Raw genomic sequence first — 15,200 nt, 5'->3', positions numbered from 1 at the left:
TGCCCCCTAGTGGTCACTGAGCTCCCACAGGGGGAGTGCCACTCAGCCAGAAACCAGTCTCACAGCTGGACAGCTGGCTAGCTCAGTGGTTGTGTTTGGGAGCTTCTTCTGCCTCTGCTGCAGGTGGGTGGTAAGAAGTGAGGGGTCCCGGACTGTGAGAGCCCCAGACTGCAAGAGGGATGTCTGACTCCTGGCTTAGGCCTGATCCCCTGAGGGGTCCTGGACTGGGGACCCTCCCCCCACCTGCACCCCCGCCAATGTACAAATCTCATGAACTGGGCCTCTAGTCTTAAGGATAAAAAGTAACAGACTCAGATGAAGTGCATCAAGAAAGCGTCCTCTCCTGCAAAAAAAAACCACTACTCTGTCCTAGACAGCATGTCCCTGTGTCACCGTGGTGGCAAAATCCTGAAGTTTGTCTGCTTTGCTCTGAGCAGTTTTCTGCTCACCATCTATAAGTTATCGGTGCAGTGATTTATGTCCCAAGTTCTAGATAATTGTCAGTTAGCAGGATATCTTTTCCACTTGTGTTTCTGCCTCTACAAATAAGATGATGGAGTTACAAGAGAGTTAATGATCTTTCCAAAGGAGGTTGAGAACTGAAATTTAAACCCAAGTGTGTCTGACTTCTGTCTTTCCCTGGGACTCAAAAAATATCCGGGCATTCAGGCATGTCTTGCTTCAAGAGTTGTGCATTTGGGTCTCCCTAGTGGGGATGTTCCTCTTTTTCCCTGAAGCTTTCTCTTTTTTATTTTTAAAATATATATTTTTTTATTGATTTCAGAGAGGAAGGAAGAGGGAGAGATAAGTAGAAATATCAATGATGAGAGAAAATCATGGATTGGCTGACTCCTGCATACCCCACAGTAGCAATTGAGCCCACAACACAGGCATGTGCCCTGACCTGGAACCAAATTGTGACCTCCCGATTCATAGGTCCATGCTCAACCACTGAGCCACACCAGCTGGGGTCTGAAGCTTTTGTAATCACTGTAGCCTACTACAGTGCTAACACTCTTCACCAAGATGCTGCCCCGAAGGGCATCTGAGTGATGGTGCATCTGCCTGACCTGCTCCTTCTGCTCCAAGTCTTCTAAGGAGGCTGTGGCTGTTGGACTTCTTGCTTTACTCCAAATAATGTAAACCCGGAGCACACATGTCTAAGGATGTGTGTCCAAAGCACACAGTTTTGGAAGGTGTTAGAGCCAGAGAACATGAGGCCTGTTTTCAGATGTTTCATGATTTATCTGTGTGGTTTGGAGGCCTCCTTTGCCTCGGAATAAAAATCCTGATGAGACCTCTCTCTGAAGTTTGAAAATGTGTTGGTTATTTAGGTTTACGTTGGAGTAATTGCTGTGCTGCTTAGAGCTTCCAAAACGTGTGTTAAAAGTTTGTATCCTCTTGGGAAATGCAAACTCCACTAGGCCAGTGTAAATGTTAGCACTTGGAATTCAATTTAGGCTTTCCGAATGAAAATAAACCTGCAAACTGGAGTCTTTTGCAGAATAATCTAATTGCATTACATTCAGCACACACTGTTCTGCAGAACATGAGAGCCGGCCTCCTGGTCTCTACGACGCCACAGCCCCGAGCCAAGGCCTGGCCAGTGGAATGGGAAGGGGTGGAGGCTTCCTCGGGGTGACCAAGGACTAAAGAGCTGAGGGCAAATGCTTGTCCAGTCTCTAGGACCAGGAGAGGCCACATGTAAGAATGCAAAGACAGGGAGAATTGAGTGGCCCTTGTGAGCAGGTCTGGAAGTGATTTGTGGATTAGAGAAGACATGGTTCCAGGATGAAGCTGTGGAATCTTCCACAGAACAATGTTAACGGGAGTCAATGCTTAAGAATGCAGAGGTGCTCTGGCCGGTGTGGCTCAGTTGGTTGAGCCTCCTCCTGTGCACCGAAAGGTTGCAGGTTCAATTCCTGCTCTAGAAATATGCCCTGATGCTCAGGTTGAAGTAGGTGGCATGTAGGAGGCAGCCAATCAACGTGTGTCTCTCTCTCGCTCTCCCTTTTTCTCTCTCTGAAATCAATTAAACACACACACACACACACACACACACACACACACACACACATATTTTAATTAAAAAAAAGAATGTAGAGGTGGTATGATAACATAAAGGGCCTATTATGGGCTGTAGTGTCTCGTGCCGCAAATTCATCTGTTGAAGCCCTGACCTTAGAGCGTGTCTGTACTTGGAGATAGGATCATTCAAAAGATGAGCTGAAATAAGGGCACCAGTATGGGCCCTTATCCAAGAGGACTGGTACCCACATAGAAGAGACTAGGGCAGAGACACACACAGAGGGGAGGTGATGTGAAGGCTGGGAGAAGGCTGCTGTCCACAAGCCAAGGAGAGAGGCCTCAAAGGAAACCAACCCTGCTGACCCCTTGATCTTGAACGTTCAGCCTCCAGAACTGCGAAACACACATTTCTCTCAGAGTCAGCCTCTCGCTGGGTGGTATCCATGGTTCTTAGTTACAATAGCTCTATCCAGCGCCCATGTCAGAAAGTGCTTCCTACATTCATCTTTGCAGTAAACTTCAATTTCCGACCAGTTGATATAGGGAGTTCTATAGATGAATCCTACGTTTAAATACCTGCTTGTCACATACCTGCTTTGTTCTGAATGCTGGTTCTCCTTCACTCCGATATATTATAGATGGTGTTGTCATTAGATTATATTGTCCTTAGTCCTTATCCTTTTATACATTTTAAAATCAATAAATTCACAAATGAGAAAGAACAGATCTCCTCCTGGATCAGGAATTCCCTTTTGGGGTTCTAAAAAATGTGTGTGTTAATCCATCATCAGCCTCATGACGGATGGTGTTAGCAATCTGGAGACATGGAATTCAAGCAAGGCCGGAGACAGCAAGAACCCGTCAATTGGTAGAACGAACCAGGTCAACCCATGTCAACAGTCCCAGGAGGCTGGAGCTTTTGGTAGCAAGGGGATGGGTGCATTGGCACCGAGTTTGGGAGGAAAAGTGTTCTTTCTAAAGTGGCAAAAACACCTTGACAGAGTTGACTTACTCCAGGACATTTTTTTTATGAGGTCCCCCAACCCCTGGGCTCCAGGAACCTCAGAAATATTTGGGATGCTATTTGGGGGTGCTCCCCTCACCTCTTTTTCTAATTGAAAGTGCTATCTTTTCTACAACTGCCACTTCTGGGACTATTGGAAGGAAACAATAGGACGACAGATTGCTTGTTCCTAATAATTGGATCGACAGTGCGGCAAGCGATGGGTTGTGACAAAACTATTCCTGCAAGAGTGTCAAACTCCCGTCACACGCTGGACAGGGACACCAAGCTGTGTCTTCTGGGAGCGGCGGCTGCCTGACAGTCAGAATGAAATTCCCCAGACTTTTCTCTCTAACATATCTAAACACAGCAAGAACGAAACGCAGCCAGCCTGCAAGCACATTGTCTCAGCGGGTTCCTCTCACAACGGGACATGCAGAGGTGGCCAGACAGGAGTCCAGTGCCGGAGCCCAGGTAAACAGGTACCAGCCAGACACGGGGACGGATGTGATTAACCACAGAGGTGCGGGGATCGTGCCCAAAACACAGCTAAGGGTGCCTGGCTTAGAATCTCCTAGGGCCCATCAAAGCCTGCCCTGAGGTCTTAGCCACATCTAGGGTCAGGCAGTGATGGGGGTAATGGCCTCGGGTCCTGTGATCGGAGCCGGCTGTAAAACGAGCCTGTGTTGGGAGGGCAGCTGCCAGCGCCAGCGGTGGCTGAGTCTCACCCCACAGAGCGTGACTAACCAGAGGCAGGACTCGGCCGATCCTTTCTTGATTCAGATGGAAGGGAATTTGAGACAATTATACCCCCAAACGAGCCCAGTGCCCCTCTGATACTGGCAGGGGGTGAGCTTTAATGACCCACGAGGTCTTTTTCATGGCCAACGCCTGTGTGAAAGGCATAGTTTTCAGATTGCTTTAAGCTGACGGTCTCCGAGGCTCTCCCAAGCAATGCTTCATTTGGTTTGTGTTTATAAGTGCATTTATTTTATTAATTTAAACTCAAAGCAATATCAGAAAATGAAGTCATGAATTTATTGTCTTTCTTGTTACTTGAACAGGTATGGGCCCTTATCCAAGAAAACTGGTGCCGCATAGAAGAGACTAGGGCAGAGACATCCCTTTTAAAAAAACAACAACAACAACAACACTTTTACTGATTTCTGAAAGGAAGGGAGAGGGAGAGAAGGAAAGAAACATTACTGATGAGAGAATCATTGATCAGCTGCCTCTTGCATGGGGACTGAGCCAGCAATCCGGGCAAGTGTCCTAACTGGGAATTGAACCATGACCTCTTGGTTCATAGCTTGACACTCAACCACTGAGCCATGCCGGCTGGGCAGTGTCTCCATTCCCAAGGCACCAGGGAAGAGCTACAGCCCACGGACAGCCTACCAGGCCCACGTTAGTTTGGCAATGGCATGGCCACACATGGACAACAGAATGTTTGGGCAGCTTAGGGGCCCCTGATAGGCTTGGTGATTTTTGCAGTTCTCAGAACATTCCAGAAAACAGAACAATAGGAGACAGAAGGTCTAGTGGATGTAGCTGCTTGCTACCAGAACACTAACATAAGAAGCCAACCGTGGTGGCAATTTAACCTGTGGTCTCCATCTGTAGAGCCAGAGGACAAAAGCCTCTGCCTTCTCGGCACGCTGTGCCCATTGTCAGCTTCACAGGGGTCTGGCTGACACAGAGGAGCCCAGTGGGATGGCAGCCTGGAGAGGGACCCCAGGAGAAGGCCCTCCCTCCCCCAGGGCCCTGTTAGGCTTCTTGGAAAAAGCTAGCAGTTTAGTGCTGGAAGGCCACTGCTCATTCATTTCCCAAATGAGCCCCAAGCCTTCAGCATCAGATACCACCCCACCTCCCATCACACACAGTGTTGCCCTCAGTGTCACCATGAGAGAAAGGGGGCTCAGCTGGGAGTCAGGTGAGGGGATCTCAACTCTGCTGGGTACTGATGCAAAGTGTGGTCTTCCAAAGCCCCACACCCTCAGTCTCAGGACCATCCCATCAGGGCCAGACCGGCCTTGACCCTGGGCTCCTGTCATTCAAGTAGGACACCCTGTGTAGTCAGGAGGCATAGAAGATGCCAGGCAAGATGGCAGCACTGAGTTGTTGGGGCTTGAGTCCCCCTGACAGGATTGCAGGCTTTTCCCGGGAGGGGGTGAGGAGCACCAGGTAAATTTTCAACAAGAAGTTGCTCTATCAAGTCGCCCCAAATTAGCACCCTGATGAATTAATATAAGACTGGGATTGGATGTCGATGATGGGTGGACTCTGCATTTGCAGAATTCATGGGTGTTTGTCTGCTTCTCTCCAGGCATTTGGAATTGAACCACTCGATCTTTGTGGACACATCTAACAAAGTGATAGAAGTGGGAGAAGCACACACACTCTCCTGTGAACTTGTTGATATCTGCAAGGGTCTGGTGCAGAGGGCTGGCCCGAAATAGCCAACACTTCATTCCTCTCACTGCGTTTCTGTATTTTTCTTTCAGTTTCACATGCAATCTCCTGCCTCTGTGGCTATGTCCTGTTGGCCATCAGCTACAGGGAAGTGAGTTCCTGAGAACCCGCATCCTCTGGAGGAAAGAGGGGAAAGCTAGGGCAGGGACATCTCCCATTAGTGAGTCCTCAGTTCTGGATAGCAGGTTCTGGAACTTCCCTAAGTCTCACCTTCCTGGAAGGTCATTTTCTGGTCTCTAGAGAGACCAGAAAGACACTTCATTTTTAAAACTAATTGTAGTTTGAAAGAGTTTCTTTCAACTTATTGTTGGGAACAACATGTGGATTTTTAAGGTGTGGCCACACATGAACACCACTGTCAAAGTTCATGTAAAGATATGTTTTCCATCTGCAGTCCTACTATGGGCTTTGGCCCTACAAACCAGTTTAGATGTAAAGAGTATTCTGTGTATAACTGACGGTGTCGTGTGATCCTGTACATTCCTGATGCGATAGGACCTCTGTTCCACCAGGCATTACTGAGAACCCAGTGCTCTCGGACACTATAGCTTCTGTCTCTGCACATGTGTAAGCCTATTTCTCCTCTATTCATGTACCGTGAGACCTGGGCACGGAGACCACATCCGTCCCTGACATGACCCCAGCAGCACACCTTCCTGTCTCCATGCAAGTGAGTCAGCACCACAGACAGCAGGCATGTTTCCAGAGCAGGACCACCCCCCACATCAGGAAAGGCAGTAGAATTTTGCTGATTTTGGAAGTGATTATGAACACACAGACCCAAACTGAGTATATCCCCAACTCAGCCTCCCCTTCTCTGGGTCCCTCAAACACCCTGGTTACACCATGATCATGGGACTGGGCCAGTGTGAAGGGGAGAAGTCAGGGCGGACAGAGCCCGCTGTCTTAACCAACACGAATGAAATATCTTATGAGGGCAGATGTTCCAAAGACACACGACCACATGCACACATTCCTAGGGTTCCTCCCAGGCCCTGAGAGGGGCCCCTGCAAGGGAAGAGATAAATCTTGAGTTTCATTAGCTTCAGGCTAAATAAGACTTTGCCACGGACCTCAGCTCCATGTGGATTGGCTGAGAAGATGAGCTGAGTCAAGCAGCTCTCTTGCCAAGGGCGATGGGAGAGGAATTCTGAGCCTGTTGCCAAAAGCTGCAGGGATCTGAGCTGAAAGTCATGGATACCCACTGACGGGAGCAAGCTCTGGGAATGTGTTTGAGGTAAAATAGAAAAAGGAGCTGATGGAGAAGAAGAGGGGAATGAGAAGAACATAGGCATCCTGCCCAAGAAGGCCACCGGGACTGGGGTGAGAGGCATAGGAGATGGGTGGCCCCAGAATGATTCATTGCAGCCTTTCTGTGGATTTTTTAATTAAATGTTTTAATTGATTTTTAGATAGAGAGAAAGGGAGAGGGAGAGAGAAACATTGATGTGAGAGTGGAACATAGATTGGCTGCCTCCTGCATGCCCCTTACTGGGGATGGAGCTGAAACCTGGACTGTGCCCTATATTTAATTTCTGCAAAATATCTCCGGAGTGTACACAGAAAGCCTGACCGAGGAACTAGAGCACAGAGCCTGTTTCTGGAGGGTGTGGTGCTCAGGGTCTGACTGAGCCCAGCAGGCTCACAGGGACCACCACCTGTCTTTATAAGAAAACATGGTAGACCCGATGGTGAATCATGGTTGAACACTATTCTGACTCCAGTTTCTCCTCTCTGAGGGAGGAAAATGGGCCCCTGATTTGGGCACAAATAGACCCCACAAAGCTGGGCATTCCACAGACAGTGAGAGCCAAGTACTTGGTGAATCCTTACACGCCACCTCTATGGCCACTACTCTTCCTTCAATGCGCATGTCCTTTTAAGCACATCGATTATACTTCTGACCATGCACCCTGAGTAAGCTTCCTTGCTGAGGAGAGAGGTGTGAATCTTTAGAAACAATTATCATTATGACCTTGATGATTAAGTAGGATAATTAAACGGCATAGTGACTAATATGTTTTATATCATAAACATTGCTTTCTGATCTACTTACTGGGGGGAAATGCCATTTTTGAAAAAAGAAATGAGTAGTTTTTAACATGATTAGCAAGCCATCTGTTGACATTTCGGTGCAATCTCTCATGAAAGTCCCTAGCTAACAGCTTCAGCTTTATCATAGCTAGAACCCAAAATAGTACTGCCTTTTGCAGTTCCATCAAAATAAGGTGATTTGGAAAGGGCGCTCTTTAGAAAAGATGCATGTGTCTCAGGCTTACCTGGCTGCCTCTCTGGAGACCCCAGGACACTCTGATTGGGTGATTGATACAGCAAGGGGGAATCATTTCTTCCCAGTTGGCTTCCCTCCGTTCTTCCTCTTCCTGGAACGGAAAGAAGATGAACACGCTTTGGATTTAGATGGACCTGTGTCCGATCCGATGCTCACCTGGATTCTCATGGTTCTAGGTGATAGAGATAATAGCTAAAACCAAGGAGGGCAGCTGTTAGCTATGAGTCAGTCCACAAAAGGGCCCCGGGTGGAGCTGGCTGGGAATAAATGGGTGAGGGATCTGGAGACCTCCCTTCTTGCTGTGTCCTGTCCCCACTGTGTGTGTCACCTTCATGTTCCCAGATCAGGCCCTCTGGGCAGCCCAGACATGGCCCTGGACAATGGCTCTCCATTTACCTGAGTTACACAAAACCACAAAACCTCTGTTTACAAAGATGCTTTAGCAGATGCATGCATCATAGCAAATATACAATTAGGAAAAAAATAATGATTTAATAAGTTAAACCATAATCCATCAACTTGAAAAAACAAGTTAGACAATGACTGGAAAAAATAGATGTTTATTTTGGCTCTCTTAGGCCAAAATGGGGGGGGGGGGGGGAGAGTAAAGAAGAGGAAAGCAGGTTACAAAGTCAGGGACACAACATGCAGACCGTGTTACACAAACAACCGTGCTGGGAAGAGCGGGGAGAACTACAATAGAAAGGACCTGTTTTAGGATGATCTTTCAGCAATCGAGTGAAGGGCCATACTTTCTCCTTTTTCTCTCGGTCTCTGATCCTTCCTACAATGCAACACTGAAGTGTTTTGTTGTCTTTAATTGGAGAAGAGTATTATAGTTTTATTAATAAGAAGCTTACAAAAACTCTATCTGCAAGTCAAGTAGTTTACACCCCACCCCTCCTCCCCTAAAAAAAAAAAAAAAAAACCTTCCCATGGGTTTTTTCCTACCCCTCTCCCTTCCAGTCCCTCAACCTGGGGCCTTTCTCCCACATGTGCATAGAAAAAGGCAGGATCTCGCCGAAACCAGTTTGGCTCAGTGGATAGAGCATCGGACTGCAGACTGAAAGGTCCCGTGTTCGATTCCAGTTAAGGGCACATACCTTGGTTGCCGGAACATCCCCAGTGGGGGGTGTGCAAGAGGCAGCAGGTCAATGTTTCTCTCTCATTGGCGTTTCTAACTCTCTATCCCTCTCCCTTCCTCTCTGTGTAAAATCAATAAAATATATTATAAAAAAAATAAAAAAATAAACAGGATCTCTAACTCCTACAGAGTGATTCCATTCTCCTTCGTTTTATACGCATTTATTTCTGTGTCTGAAACTCTCCAAACTCCATGTCAATAAGATCAGATCATCCAAGTCTTGTTAGTAAAAACACAATCTCAGCTAATTCTATATGAAATTTGGAGCGAGCCGGGAGGAAATGGGATCTGGACAGAGCACCCCTCAGGGGAGGACAGGTTCCAGGGCTAACCAGGTGTGTCACTCTGACCTCACTGACCTCTCTGATCTTGCCCATGATAAGCTGGGAAGCTCCTCTGAATGATGCCCCCCTGTGGACTGCAAAGGCCCCACAGAAGATGTTTGTGAAGATTTCAGAACCTTTTAGAGATTTGTTTTCTGAGTGACTCTCTGGAGCCTTTGATCCCCGTGTGCATTGGGAGTGTCCAAGAGGGAGACGCTTGGGACATCTTCCAAATGGGACCAAGTAGCATTTTTGTTTGTTTTGTTTTATTGTATATATACTAGAGTCCTACAGCCAACCTGCACCCTCTCCAACCTGGGACCCCTGGAGGGATGTCTGACTGCTTGTTTAGGCCCGATTCTCCCGGGATCATGCCTAAACAGGCAGTCGAACTCGGTTACCAACCATGTGGTGATGGTCTTGGGGGCGAGGCGAGGAGGTGAGTGCTGCTCCGGGTGCAGCAGGTTCAGCTCAGGGGTCCAGGAGGCGCAGGTGAGGCCCAGAGGGAGGCTGAGGGCAGCGCCAGGCAGAAAAGGAAAGGCAGGAAAGCAGGTGTCAGGAGCGGCTGAGCTGCCTGTTATCTGAGCATCACCTGCCGATTGCTTTTTTTTTTTTAATATATTTTATTGATTTTTTACTGAGAGGAAGAGAGAGGGATAGAGAGTTATAAACATTGATGAGAGAGAAACATTTATCAGCAACCTTCTGCACACCCCAACCAAGGTACATGCTCTTGACCGGAATGGAACCTGGGACCCCCTCAGTCCTCAGGCTGACGCTCTCTATCCACTGAGCCAAACTGGTTCTGGTTCTAAATTGCGTTACTCCGGCTCCCGTGCCTGCTGCCGCCCCTGCAGGTGTGACTTTGTTTATTGCTGCCAGTTCTGTCTTAATTTTCCGGCTCTAAAATGCTGCCTACGTTTGTCAACATGGACTCGCTCCTTTCCTTCTCTCTTGTTCGTGTCCCATCCCGCGTGTGTTGAGCCAGCCTGGCAGACAAAGAACTTAGGGTGATGCACCCCAGGCTTTGCCCCATTGGCGATCTGACAAACCAGGCCCCGGCTCTCCGGTCTGTCCCCCGTCAGTGAGACACGTCTGGTCCGTTCCTGTGCATCAGAATGAGGGTCTGGTTCTTCAGACGGGCACGTGTGCTCCCTCACCCTCTGCCTGGGCCATGCACTTCCGCCTCCCTGTCCCTCCTCTGCCCCATCTGATGCCCGCACTGTCCCTGCCCTGGACCACCTGGCCTCTGCTCTGCCCAGGCAGGAAGCTGCCTCTGCGGGACCAGCCTCCGAGGACCTGGTTCCATGGGGGGAGGACAGCTGGGTCCTCGGCCATCTCCACAATGGACCTCCGTTTTGGAGTGAACAGTCATCCCTACGTTTCCTGCAGACACGCCCAAGTGACGCTGCCTTGAAAAGCCATTGAAGGGACAGGGGCGTCCTGGTGGCATTTGTGGGGACAGGTCGTAGTGGTTCAGCGATCGTGCTGTGTGGGCTCAGAGCAAGCTCCCGAAGTTCCCCGCAGGGTGGACATCTGTGCCCGATCTTGGGTGACACCACAGGTGAGCCCCTTTGGGCGTGCCTGCAGTGGCCATCCTAAACTAGTCACTCTGTATCCTAAGCCATGTATGTGCAGGGGAGCTGAGAGGTTAGAGCTGCCAGGGCTGACTTTCAATTTAACAGCATAAAGAATGTCACGTCCCAGTGACAGTCACACGCCTTCATTGTAATGCAAGTCTGTGGCCTAGATGGCATCTTCGGCATGCACGTTTCCATGCAAATAATGTCATTTGAATTCTTTCAACAGAAGATAATGACACAAGGACTCCAGGAGCCAAGGGAACAGTCTTGTAATGAGGACTTTCAAGTGACAAAAAGCGCATTGCTCTTTTTTTATTTTTCTGGTTATGAGATGGCACCTCGGAAATGAGCCAGATCGAGGATCAGGGCGATGGGTGCCCCGGGTCCTTCCCCAGGAAGCCCCGTGTGGGCGCAGAACCTCAGGACAGAGCGCCAGGAGCTGCTTCTGTCCCTTTGACCTTGGCCCTGAGCTGTGAGACAGAGAGGAACTTTGTCCCTCCCCGGTTCCAGCCCCAGACAATGAAGCAGTGACCCAGTGACAGTGCTGACAAGAGGATGCATGTGGGTCAGTGTGTGTGTGCTCTGGCCCAGGGCCAGGCCCTGTTCTCCTGTAATACTTTGTTCATTTCTCACCAAGACCAATGGAGTAGATTTTCTTATTCCCTGTGGAGGCAGAGAGGGGCGACTGGTCCCGGAGCCCCAGCTCAGAGATGGAGACACAGGGGACTGGGGGACTTCCTTGCCCCCCCTTCCCTGCCCCCCCCACACACACACTCCACAGCCATCTCCTGGCGAGAAAGCATCTCCTCTGGAGGCAGACACATGCTCCAAGTTTGGATTAGTCGGCCTTTGGCTGAGATCCTTGGCACAGGGCAGGGCAGGGCTGGGAGCTGAGGGGCCGCCCTGGTCTCCATCCCCTACAGACATCAGCGAGAAGGGGACGCTGTCCAGTTGTCTGCACTTTCTCACTCCGGAGATTGCACTTCGGCCGTGACCGCAGGGCCAAGTGCACGGAAAAACTAACAGAGGCTACTTGGCGTGGGGCGCGTGCTGTGCTGGGTGCCAGAGCTGCGTCCTGCAGGCCACAGAGAGCCCGAATAGCAAGCCCTTTGTGTCTGGCTCCCTGCACACAGGCCGCCCCGAGCCACCTGCCCTCCCTCCTCCCACTCAGGGATCGCAGGGCACATGTGGCCTTGACCTCGGCTGTCTGGCAGTCATCTCAGAGGAAAGACAGAGGCAGATGGAGCCTCCTGGTCCTTAATGAGGCCCGGACACTCCCCGCGGCAGGCCTAAAAATGGGACGAGGGCCCCCCGGGGCGGGGGATTCTTAACACCAAGCCCCAGCTGGTTCCAGCACTGAAGACAAGACAATCCAGAGCTTGGAATCCCTGTCCCCAAAGAAGACCTGGTCCCCATGCCTTTGCATCGCTCTTGGGTGAAGTGGCTGAGGCCCAGAAGAGGAAGTGACCCCATGTGGTTCAGGGCAGGGAGGGTCATGCCACAGCTTTAACCCGGATCTTATGAGCAGTTCTCTCTTTGTAGGCTATGTCTCTTTAACCCTCTTTCAGGATGACAAAATGTTAACCCTCCAAAAAGGCAGCAAAAATAAGAAATGCAAAGCGCAGGCGGCCCTCAGTAGGAAATAGGACCGCCTCTCCCATGGATGCTCAGTGGGCCACACAGGTGGGAGGCTGCAGGGGGACCCGCAGGGGGCGGCATGGGAAGCCCCGGGCTCAGCATCCTCCCAGCAGCACTTCCTTCCCGTCCAAGCCCGAGTCCTCACCTGCATCTCCAGCTTTAGAATGAGATCCACGCAGGTCTGTCAGGGTCTAATTCAGAGTGGAACTCAGCATGGGCGCCCACGTGTGTGAGGACTGGTCTCGTCACACCTGCCCCCACCCAGGAAACCCTCAGCAGCCAGATGCTGCTTTTCACACAACATCGTCCCCTAGGTATGGATGAGCATGACTCGCAATGCTGGTTCCCAGGAGGAGAAAAGTGATATTTTTGTTAAGATCCGAATTTTCCTCTAAGAGAGCTCACGGCCAAAGCGCCCATGCTTAGGGCGTCTCCTCTTCCCTGCACTCACTAGTCCCGAAACCCACGCTCTAAAACAGAGCAGCTTGAAGGATTTCAGAAATTAGATCACTTACTTTACGGAACTGGAACCAGGAAGTATCTGTTGAAACAGAAAAAGCACATGACTTGGGGGTCCTTGCTCTTGGGGTGACCTTGAGGTCCGGTCCCTGGGATGACTCTTCATTTTGGATCGAATCCAGGACTACTCATGAGGCAACGTAGGCCACACTGTCTGCACTTGGTTCTCTCATGTCCATAAAACAGAATTGTGTGCAATGATATTTGAAAAGTCTGACCCAGCACTGAGCTCCGTATTCCTTCTGACCCTCACCTTCCCTGTGTCTCTCTTCCCCGAGTCTCCCCATCCCTCCCGGCCCAGCCCAGGCCTTCACAGCTTCTCTGCCAGAAGCCCAGCCTCTAGGCCACACCTCAGCTCATCCATCCCATGTTCCTCTTCATTCTCTCCCCGTGTCCTGGGCAGGCTGCATACTGTCCACCCTGCCTGGCACTCGGTGCCTGACCTGATGCCCAGGTGCTGGACTCCTGCCTGCCCCCAAATGCTGTTGCCACTGCCAGCTGCTCAACTCCTCCCTGCTGAGGAAGGAGGGTCTCCTGACGCCCCCATCCATCTCAGGAGGCTGTGGCAGGGGTCAAAGGAGAGGGAGGCACCTGACACACTGGAACAAGTTGCCCTTGGTCTCAGACTTGGCTAACAAAAGCCTGTGGCCCCTCAGACCTGTGAGTGTATCCATGCACGTGGAAAGCCCGACAGGCCAGACCCATAGGCCAGACCCACAGGCCAGATCATCCAGGCTTTGCTTTGCTGGTGCTGGCGAGTGATGAAAACTATGTCCTGCTGCTTAGAAGCTCAGTTCATTGTCATGTATGTTTTTTTATTAACTCCCCCCAAATTGGGAGATATGTTCATTCATGTTAGTAAACAAAGCTTCTATCTATGCATTGAAAACCTGCAGTGCCCAGCTGGCATGGCTCAGTGGTTGATCATCACTGTGAACCAGGAGTTCATGGTTTGATTCCCGGTCAGGGCACAGGCCAGGGTTGCAGGCTCCAACACCAATGTGGGGCATGTAGGAGGCAGCTGATGGATGATTCTCTCTCATCCTTGGTGTGTCTATCTCTCTCTCCTTCTCTCTTCCCTCTCAAATCAATAAAAATATATTTAATAAAAAATGACACCCACCATGGAAAGTAATGGAACCGGGGTATTAATTTTACTTTTTATAAACACAGTCTTCTATTAAGACATGCAGTTTGAAAAAAATCCCCGTCTCTGCTCCCAAGGCCCATTGACTTACCTCCTGAGTCTGTGTTGGAAATGCATTTATTTGAATGTGGAAAATCCAGGCTCTCAAGACTTTCGAAACAGAGCCTGCTTGCCCCCTGACATGCCTTCAGCATCTCGTTTTCTTTTGTAAACGATCTGCCTCCAAGTTCCAAACTTAGTGGCAGCCTCAGCAGTGTCTGGCAGGGGCCAGGACCCTAAATCACGGCCATGCCTGTCATCCGATGCCTCCTCCTCCTGTCCCTGGGAGATCCCAGGCCTGCTTCTTCCTCTAACCTGGGATCAAACACCCCCTCCCCCGCACACCCCCCTTCCCTCCCTTCCCCCCTTCCCCCCCACTGATGAAACGTGCCCGCCCTCGCGGCGGCCCATATGGCCACGACATGCGGGCTGCCTGTCTCACTTTTCCAGACTCAGAGGTCAGACAGCACCCAGACACGCAAATAATAGTCAAATTATACAGGAAGTCGTCAAAGGAGCCCCAACACAGACGGAGGCGACCCCTGACCCCAGGACAGGTCAGAAGTCTGGTTCAAGTTTCCCCTTCTTAATCTGTCACCAGGCAGCCTTGAACACGGCCCTTTGAATGGGACCATTTATAGAGTCCCCTTTCCTTCCATGTCGAAAGTTTTTTTTTTTTTTTTTGTTTTTTTTTTTTTTTTTTTTTTACTGCAACTTGAATCTTACTTCTTTTAAATGAGTCTAACGATTTTCAATTAAGAAGACATATTTGGAATTATATTAAAAGACTAGATTATTTTTCCTCTCTCCAGAAAGAGCCCAACTTATAATATATTATCCTTACTAAATTTAGATGTAGGTTGTTGTTGTTGTTTTTTTAATATAGAATAGGCACCAGTAAAGACGTCTATCTTCTTAACATACATCCAAACTTTGAACACCTCCCAGTGATCCTTAAAATGTTAGAAGATCCACAGCAGGCTGTGGGGGAAAAAAGGAGAGAGAAAAAAAAAA

This window comes from Pipistrellus kuhlii, unplaced genomic scaffold, assembly GCF_014108245.1.
Source record: "Pipistrellus kuhlii isolate mPipKuh1 unplaced genomic scaffold, mPipKuh1.p scaffold_m20_p_65, whole genome shotgun sequence".
NCBI classification, from domain to species: domain Eukaryota; kingdom Metazoa; phylum Chordata; class Mammalia; order Chiroptera; family Vespertilionidae; genus Pipistrellus; species Pipistrellus kuhlii.
Note: the sequence above shows the minus strand (reverse complement) of the source record.